General features: G+C 35.4%; 1 long non-coding RNA gene across 1 annotated transcript; it reads right to left on the bottom strand.

The window, feature by feature from the left end:
• Positions 1-6105: 6105 nt before the first annotated feature.
• LOC137405501 (uncharacterized) lies at positions 6106-7516 on the bottom strand. Its single transcript, XR_010979767.1, has 3 exons — positions 7402-7516; positions 6500-6559; positions 6106-6214 (listed from the first exon to the last, which is right to left on the bottom strand). It is a non-coding gene; the product is annotated as an uncharacterized lncRNA (long non-coding RNA).
• Between the last annotated feature and the right edge of the window lie 2060 nt (positions 7517-9576).

Here is a 9576-nt window from a genome sequence, read left to right as displayed (position 1 = left end):
GATAGTACACGAGTTACGTTTAGCGAGCCAAACTTTTACGCGTTGCATTTGTGTTAAATGCGACAAGTAAAAGTTTTGCTCTGCCAAAAAATTGTTTGGGCAGTAATAGCGACTAATTCAGCAGTGCATAAGAGAAGTTGAGGTCAAAAGATATTGTGGAAGGTACTGGACAACCAGAAGATGTTCGTTCCATCAAAGGTAACAATCAGAATGCAGCTATTTGAGCAAACGACACAAATATTTGTGTTTTAAAAACGGTAATTGTTGTTTCAGCACGTTATATAAGTATGGTTCTTTTATGTCACTTGCTCATGAATATATATATTTGTAGGGTTTGATTGATTATCATTATTAGCGCTCCATAATTCTTCTTATATTACACATAAAAAGCTAGTTTCACTGCAAACTCTAGCAAGCATATCAATGAGTGCAATTAGCTTTTATTCAACATTGTTAAATATCGATGTATAATTAAAAATATGCCTTCAAATTTAAAGTGAAATAAAAAATTGAAAGCTCTAACAAATTGCAAAGCAAGGAACAGGTTATAATATCATCACAGATTAATTACAAGCAATAGATTACAACTGGCAGAGATATTTCTCGGCTTTCCAATGCATATTTTATTTAGAGAACTTTGACAAGTTAGAAGCTAGCATATTTATTGCATCAAATATTTTGACAAACTATTTGAAAAATATACCACCAGCCTCTATTTGAACACCCCTTCAAATTGACCGCCAATAGAGAGGATTGAAAATAGAGCACCATGGGGTTCAATTAGAAGTTTCATGGTATATGTACGTATAAATAATTTCAATAACTTGCTTACTAATTTTGCACAATGCTGACTCTAAAACCCATTCTTATATACCATTCATAAAAATTGTTAGAATCTCAACGAAGCTTTGCTACAATGATAATTTATTAGATAGAAAAAAATTTTGGTTCACACAGGTTGCTTGAAACATGGACACTGAACAAATCCGAAAGATGCTGATGGCATGAATCAACATGTCCAGATAACAAACTCTGATTGTAATGTTCAATTAATATGGAGAGAAAAATACTGTTGACAACTTCTGATGGTTCCAGAAACATTATGCCACATTATGATTATTGTTCAACTGGCAAAAATATCTTCATTGTAGCAATTGTGTGGTGACAGCCAACCGGATCTCAAAAATGGTTCTAAGCTTCTATATAAACAGTATGAGTGTGGTAAAGTAGAGTAAATGAAGTGTTATGAAATTGTATTTGACCTCCAAACATCAGCATAATAGTTGTAAGCTAAGACAGTGAGAATCGTAGTTTCTCGTTAACACTGTTCGGTTACTAGCACAAAATGAGACGTTCACTTGAACCATAATTGTCACGAACAACTTTTATCGTCATTACTAGGTAAATCAGACACACTGATTCCGATTTTGTACTCAAAATAAAGATTAGTCCACTAACATTCAAAGTCATTTAGGCTATTTTAAAGCGTTTCAATATCCGTTTCGAAAACAACACAATCGGCATTACAAGCTCCGCCCACAAATATGTGACGAAACCTAGCTTTTTCAGAAACGGAAGTTGGCAATGTTTAGTCCGATTTAGAATAATAGAGATGGGTGTCTTAAAACCCATTATTATCTAAATCCAGCCTGTAAAATAATTTCAGTCTTTTATGAAAGGGATATAAACTATTTAAAATTGCTCGCAGCTTGTTACATGACGTTTAAATGGGCTGGACGCCGAGAAAAATTAGCTCAAAAAGCGTGGTTTTATCACAAGCTAGCGTTGTTATCGCGCTTTTTAAATATGCAATGCTAAATAGTTTATCTACCTTTCAGAAAAGACTGATATTATTTTTAAGGCTGAATTTAGATATTAATGGATTTTAAAACACCCATCTCTATTATTCTAAATCGGTCTAAACATCCCTACGTAACTTCTGTTCCTAAAAAGCTAGGTTACGTCACGTATTTATGGGCGGAGCTTGTTATGCTGATCGTGTTGTTTTCGAGACCGATATTAAAACGCTATAAAAGAATCCTTCATTACTCTGAAAGTTAGTGGCCTAATCTTTATTTTGATTACAAAATCGGAATCAGCGTGTCTGATTTACCTAGTAAATACAATAAAAGTTGTTCGTGGCAGTTATGGTGGCAGTTATGGTTTAACGAGCATCAAAACGCCTGATATGTGCAAAATTAGTATACCTGATTAGCACATAGAAACAAAGGACTACAAATTATACACAGTAGGCTATAGCTAATGCAGTTGCCCTTCCGAAACAAAAGCCACGATTCATGACTGGCATATCCTATGAACTAAGTATTACCATCTAATTATACATACTTCAACGGAACCAATGCTGATGTAAGAATGAATAATTTAACCTTGAAAGACACACAGCATCGGATCCCTTATGGCTCAAATAAGGGTAAAGACAACCTACCAGTTTCTAGCTACTGCCTCTGAGTGGTTGATTTTAGAATAAGAAATCTGCAGCTCCCAATCTCAGTGAGCTCCACAGACTTGAAGTTGGACAACACTCAGAGGTAGACGTACCGACGAGCCCTGCAACAAGTCGCAAGCCTAAGTACTTTGGTGAGTCAATGTGCTCTCTAGTTGTCTTTGATTTATAGCCTGTAAATACTTATCATAACTAATTAACGGGATAACTAGATAGAGCACGCCTAGCTATATATTTTAATCGAAACAAACGGCTGATATTCATTATGACTAGAGCAAGATTTGCTTTTGCTAAACTCTCCAAAGCAAATTAATAGAGACCTTTTCATGCTTTTAAAAACCGTTCGATAAAAAATGTTCATGACAAAATTAGCCATTCAATTCCCAGTTCATTTGCATCATATGTCGGTATAACAATCAATTCACAATTCACTGCACAACACCACAATTCAATTATTTATTCTTTAGCTATAACAACCAAAAAAATGCACAATAATTAATGCATTTTACAAACAAAAGGAATGTTTAATAACTTTGTAGTCAGACCTGCCAACCCAAGAGTGGGGCAATGCGTGAGATTTGATTTTGGGGCAATTGATGTATCAATGATAGTATACCGGTACATAAAATTGTGGAAATTGGGGCAAAAATCTCATGCATTTTCATTTTTTCTTTGGGGTGATTGCGTGAGTCTCACGCCCAAAGCGTGAGAGTTGGCAGGTATGTTTGTAGTTTAGTGAAACCAGCGGCAAAAACGCTAACTAACTTTAACTCCGTGAGCAATGTTTTTGCATAGGTACTAAGGCGAGCCATTGTAAAGGTGTCGCAGAGGAAGCGCTGATGCAACTATTTAATATTCATAAAAAACAAAACAGTAAATATAAGCATGACAATACAAGCACAAAAATAAACATGTCCTTGTTGATGCTGAGCTTGCATATGCATAACCAAACTACATTTATTTGTACCATGGTGACCATAATTTATTGTTGTTTAGCTTACGTGTAGCGTATACGGTTTCCGCCTCTCCCTCTAACTCTTGCTGCGTTTTGAAAGGCGCATCAGTCTCTAGTTTTCTTCGATTTCTCTCCACGCTTCTGACTACGCCCTTTCGTAATCGTGTCAAGGTCATAACGCTGTGCGGCTCGACACTGTCAAAACCTGGCCAGTTTCTGGGTCGTTTTGTAGAGGTGGAGCTTAATCCGGAAATGTAAATGTTTTGTCGGCACTAAGCGACGAGGTTTTAAGCAAGTGCCAATGTTTAGTCGGTTAAAAATTGAGTCTGTAATCTTTTTATTTTTTGTACCAAAATAAAGCATAAACATCGTTTTAGGCAAATCCTTAATCAAAAATATGAGATCTTTCATCAAACTAGCATAACGTATTCACATAGTTGTTTATCGTAGTTTTGTCGTGTTAAGACGAAATAGTAACATGCTCACGAAACGGAAAAAATCTTCTCAAAAATACATCATTAATTATTCTGTATTCGTTTATACAGTGTGTACGAAAAATATCTTACATACGTTGTAATATGATTGCACTTACATGTATGTAACGGGGTATTACATAAGTTATTGAATATTTGTGATTATGTTCTAACCAAATAAAATGCACATTGAAACAATTGTCTACTTTGCTACCATTCTGAGAGCTAAAGAAGATTCTATTTCATTTTAGTGTAACTATTTATGTTAGCGTATCGTAAGACAAAGATTGTGAAAAGGCAACAGAAGACATTAGTCTATCTTATCTTTACTGCAAACACCGACTTCTCCAACAACTAACTTTATTTAGATTTTGAACATGACCGCACTCTGTAGGTATTCATTTGTCAATTTGATTATATATTTATTATTTATGTACAGCATTGTGTGACCACAAAAGTTTTCTCGATTTGTTGGGCAAAAAATATTTTCTTACTGTTGGCATGATGATGTATTTTCTTGCTCCAATATAAATAATGCATGTGGCAATTGTTGTGCATCATTGTTAGCAGCTTTCCCGTTACCTCCACAAGCACAATGTAGCCAATTCTGGAAAATCAGAGGGCAGCACACACAAAACCTTTAGCGTGATGTATGTCTATTGGCATTGCTGACGTTGTACAACATACATTGCTTAAAAAGTCGATGCGCAATGACAAAATGTCTGGTGATGGACCACTCGAACAATGATGGGAAGTAGGTTGTTTCAGTTATCGGACGAATCTATCATGATAAATTGTAAAGTTTAATAATTTTATTTTATTTGATATAAAAAGAAAATTTTGCACATAACCTAATTACTACCACATCAGCACCAAAGCCATAAAAGGCCTTTAACAAGCACAAATGAGATCAGAATAACATAGTAGAAAAGGGCTACATATACTACATGTAGATATGTGAAAATAAGTGAATATAAGTCTGGGTTATTTAAAAAAAAATCAATGTCGAAAATCCTGAATGTTTTATGTATGCAGGTATGTTTTAATTTGATCAATATATTCACTCAAAATTGAGCACAGTACAAGCTGAAACAGTTTGAGTTTTTGCATATAAAAGTATTCCTATCTAGAACAAGTTTGTTGTCTATGGCTGCAGAGGAATTGGCAATGAGGTAGAGGGCACGCCAGATGCCCTCTGGCGTGCCCTCCCTTCATTGCCAGTTCACCCACAGCTATAGGGAACAAAATGTTCTATGCCTATCTAGATATTGCATGTATTAGAAAGCCTCAGGAAGTATTTATGCTCTGTCATTTCTTACTCCCTGCAAACTCCTCTTGGAGATCCTTGATCTAAAATAAAAACAATCATAGCATGTGCATTTACATCTCCTTGAACTTGTAAAGTACTGTGAATGCAGTATTCAAGTGGCATTATTTGCGACGATTTTTGACTTTAGCAGGAATATTATTTGTTAATTTAATGAAGTAGATTGGAAAGTTACATTGGACATTGTGATTAGCTGGAAGTTAATTTGGCGATCTCAAAGAACCGGGCAAATCTGCTTTTGCTAGTTCCTGACTTTATTACTGTTTTTACAGTAGTTTTATTTCACAATTAGTTCCTGGCTTCATAGATCTTCTCCGATCCTACATTGCTCAACCGACTTAGCCCATAGAGTTAACTTGTCGAAAACAACAGCGACATTAGTCCAAGTACCCAGTCTACGAATCGGATGGTGTTGTGGCACCTTGTTTTCAACTTCTCAAAGAGTTGATAACAACTTTAGAGATGCTCCCAAATCCTGATTAGAGATTTGCAAATCACATTAAATCACCAATCATGAGATTGGCATCAAAGCACCATAAAAATGGATTACCCAGCTTGTAAATTAAATCAAAACCATCAATTACATAGTGGATAATGGTTTTAATTTCATTTTATTTGAAAGCTGAGCAGTCACCCTTCTAAGTGATTTGATTTGGAGTAAAACGCATGCCAGCGATTTGATATGCTTTACAAATCTGGAATCAAAGATTTGGGAACATCGCTGCACAACTCTCTCCAATTCAGACACTGAGCACTTACACTAAAGTGACACGAAAGCATCATGCAACAGGGTTCTAATTTTAAAATTGAGTTACTGAATATTACCACTCACCAGACTGTTAGGTATGAAAGTAACATCAGGTGTCTGAGTTACATCTATAATGCTGTTGTTTGTGGCGTTTGGTAGATGCTCCCCACATCTATGGAAGCTCGCATAGCCTCTGCTCTTACTCCTACCCGCCCTGAGCAAGCACTGCGTTTCCTCCTATCTTGAGCTATAAATCAGAATGCTCGAGGCATTGAACGTTTGGCTGGGTGTGAACAGGCAACTAAACAAATATTGCAGTTGGCAGCAAATAATTTGTTTCTAAAACCTAATCCTGCCTACACAAGGGGTTCTTCTGCATTATCTTACTTACTATAACTTCACATTTTTCTAGCTACTAATCTAGGGCTATAAATGGCTTGAAGATCCGCCTACCAATGAAATTCCACATTTAACCATAATTAATATTGCACGATTTGCCTAAAATTTTATTGCTGGTTATGTGAGTGAGTACCTCTGTGTTACTATCAGAAGTATTGTCTTGAGGATGCGGTCTCTTTGTTGGATTCTGTGACTAAAAATGTAAACAATACGTAAATTATGTATATCGACACCATGTGACAACATATATGAATTTATGCACATGCATAGCATATTTATATTTGTGGGCACAATCTAACTAAATTCAAATCGGCAAAAGAGTCCAAACAAAGGCCTTGTTGCCAGAGCTCCAAAATAGGCATTCATTTTATCTTGCTTTTAATGATTGTTTTTGCAAATTTTAGGTGTGAAATATTAAATGTAAAATAAAATATTACGTCCAAGTTTAACCAAAAGTGTGAACTGCGATATAATACTATCTGGTGCATGTGTGAGGCCTCAGGATGAGAAATTCTCAAGAAAAATTAGACAGATTGCCGTAAACTTCACTGGCTATTGGGTCAAGGATATGGTATCTGAGCATTCCAATCAAGTCCTTGTTTCTTTGCAATTCTACCAAATTTCTATGAGAGTGTAGATGAATTAAAATAAGAGAAAATGTTTTTGAACTTTGATGTACTGTGAGACCGAAAGCAAAGTATCGAATACAGCTTAGACATGTCGCAACCCTCACAGTAGTGTAGACTTAGATTTACTACATTCTCTGATTTCAGGCTTACAAGAATATAAATGTGCACGCGTGCTTTTGTTACAAGATAGCTATTTCAGAAATAAGACAAATTAAAATCCATAAAAGTAATAAATATTATTTATCATATCTATGTAAAATCCATACTATACTATCTGTGCATTTGCAAAGACATGGGAGGATAGCCCTGTCTAAATATATTGGACATACAATGACCGAGTTTTGCTGTCCAAAAATATCCCTTATAATAGGCTGAGTAAAATATTCTTGGTGTACCGGTAACTTACCCTCCGCTGTTCTTTGTACTTTTCCTTCTGGGTTTGCTGTCTTTCAGGGCCGTACATGCAACCATACTCTTTTTCTTCGCCATACTCTTTTCTTCGCCATACATACATAAATAGCCTTGACTGTCATGAATGACGGTCTTACTTCTCCAAATATCTTCACCTTGCTAAATTAGAGCAGATAAAAATTTAAAATTAAGAAACATGGTACAGATTTTTTAGATTCATTGGCTGAAGACGTTGTAGGTTTTTAGCCTTACTTGATTGCTAACATTCAATTGAGAACTAACTGCTGCATGTATATGATGCTTGATACATTTATTGCTTGCTTGATTGTAGTTATTAATATATATATATTGCACTGCAGAGCCATTTGATTGCTAATATTGCATTTCTCAACCATCAGTACCCTTTATTTTTTTGCCAATATCTCTGGCCATCTCTTTGATCGTGGGCTGTATGACAGTGGAATTTCTAGTTAATATATACAATGATTTTTAATGTCATTTCAATTGCATGCCAATGCTTGTACATTGAAACACATGTATATCTTCTAATCAAGGCTGCACTATAAGCTTGATTGTAATCCACTGCATGTCTGTATATACACGAATATCCATTTCGTTAAATTAAGCTTAAGAGTTGAGTGTCTATAGAGAGTGATCCTTTATTGCTGAGAGGTAGGTGGTGTGGATCCAGTGTGAGTTACTAGTGAACTGATGAAAATTGTGTCAATTCTGCTTCAAGTAGGGCCTGTGACGTCATAGATCACATGATACAAAAACAAACCAAAAAGGGCCTCATAAAACTGCAGAATAAAAACATATAAGCTACTATTGACATGTACATGTACTTCTATTGCACAACAACCAAGCATAGGCCTACATTTTACAATCAAGGTTACACTTCACAATCAAGGTTACACTAAAATATCCGAGGTATAAAATGTTCATTTTCAACACAACATGACAAATTAGGCAGTGGGGAAAAAGTGTGAGATTACCTTCAAAAAGTCTTTCGTGCTTGTTGAATATGCCGTCCTTATGGTATGTGCAAAACTTGTTGCCATATTCGATTTCACGGGCTTTGATGGCTTGCTCAGCCTCGTCTAACGATGAGGCAAGAACAAGTGGCATAATGCTTAAATGCACTGCAATTAAAAATATATTTGGTAGGCCCTAAGGCTCTTTGTAGAAATTGACTGTCATCAGCAATCATGTCATTCAGCTATCGAGGCTTCGATAACCTACTGACACGATTGCTGACTACAGGCACAGGAGGCCTGTAGGTAGGTCTATATAGAAGATGAAATGACGAATACAAGAAGTCAGTTATGAATACATGATGACCCATGGAGGTCTTCTTTTAGGGTTGAAGCAATATGAATATGTAGTGCATTTCAATTAATTTTTTTAAGACAAATTGCAAGCAGTGACCGACTCTGACTACTGAGGACTACTGATCACAGGCAGGCTGTTTAGTCCAAAAATATAACTGCCCTGCATTGCAGAAGACTACAAAAATTTGCTTTACCTTGCCTCCTCTCCTACATTTCTTGTGAACCAAACAGATGAGATACAGCCTAGGCCTGGCAGTGCTACTTACAACGCACCATTGTAGAAACAAGTTCAAATAAAATTTGAGATACACAATTAAATGGTTGTTCCTTAGGTATACATACTGTCGTTGTTTCAAAAGGTGTTACAGTTGAGACTTAGGAGTAATACAAAGTTAGTTGTTAAAGTGTGTGCTTGCAGCAAATACAGTAAAGATAAGAAACTGTTGTCTTCTGTTGCCTTCATTTTTACAATCAATGCCTAACGAGATGCTAATATTAATATTTACAGTGAAATTAAATAGAATCATTTTAGGCTCTCAGAATGGTAACAAAGTGGACAATCGTTTTAATGTGCATTTTATTTGTTCAGAACATAATCGTCGTAACTTTTCAATATTTCATGTAATACCGCTTTACAAAAATGTATTTATATTAAAAAAACATAAAACTATTTTTCAAATATAAACGAATACAGAATAATTTATGGTGTATTTTTGAGAGAAGATTTTCCGTTTCGTGAGCATGTTACCATTTATTTTTAACAAGAAAAAACTATGATAAACCACTATGTAAATACTTTATGTTAATTTGCTAAAATAACTCATATTTGTAATTAAAAG

The sequence above is a fragment of the Watersipora subatra genome, chromosome 9 (genome assembly GCF_963576615.1).
Source record: "Watersipora subatra chromosome 9, tzWatSuba1.1, whole genome shotgun sequence".
NCBI lineage: Eukaryota > Metazoa > Bryozoa > Gymnolaemata > Cheilostomatida > Watersiporidae > Watersipora > Watersipora subatra.
This window is presented reverse-complemented; position numbering and strand designations above follow the sequence as displayed.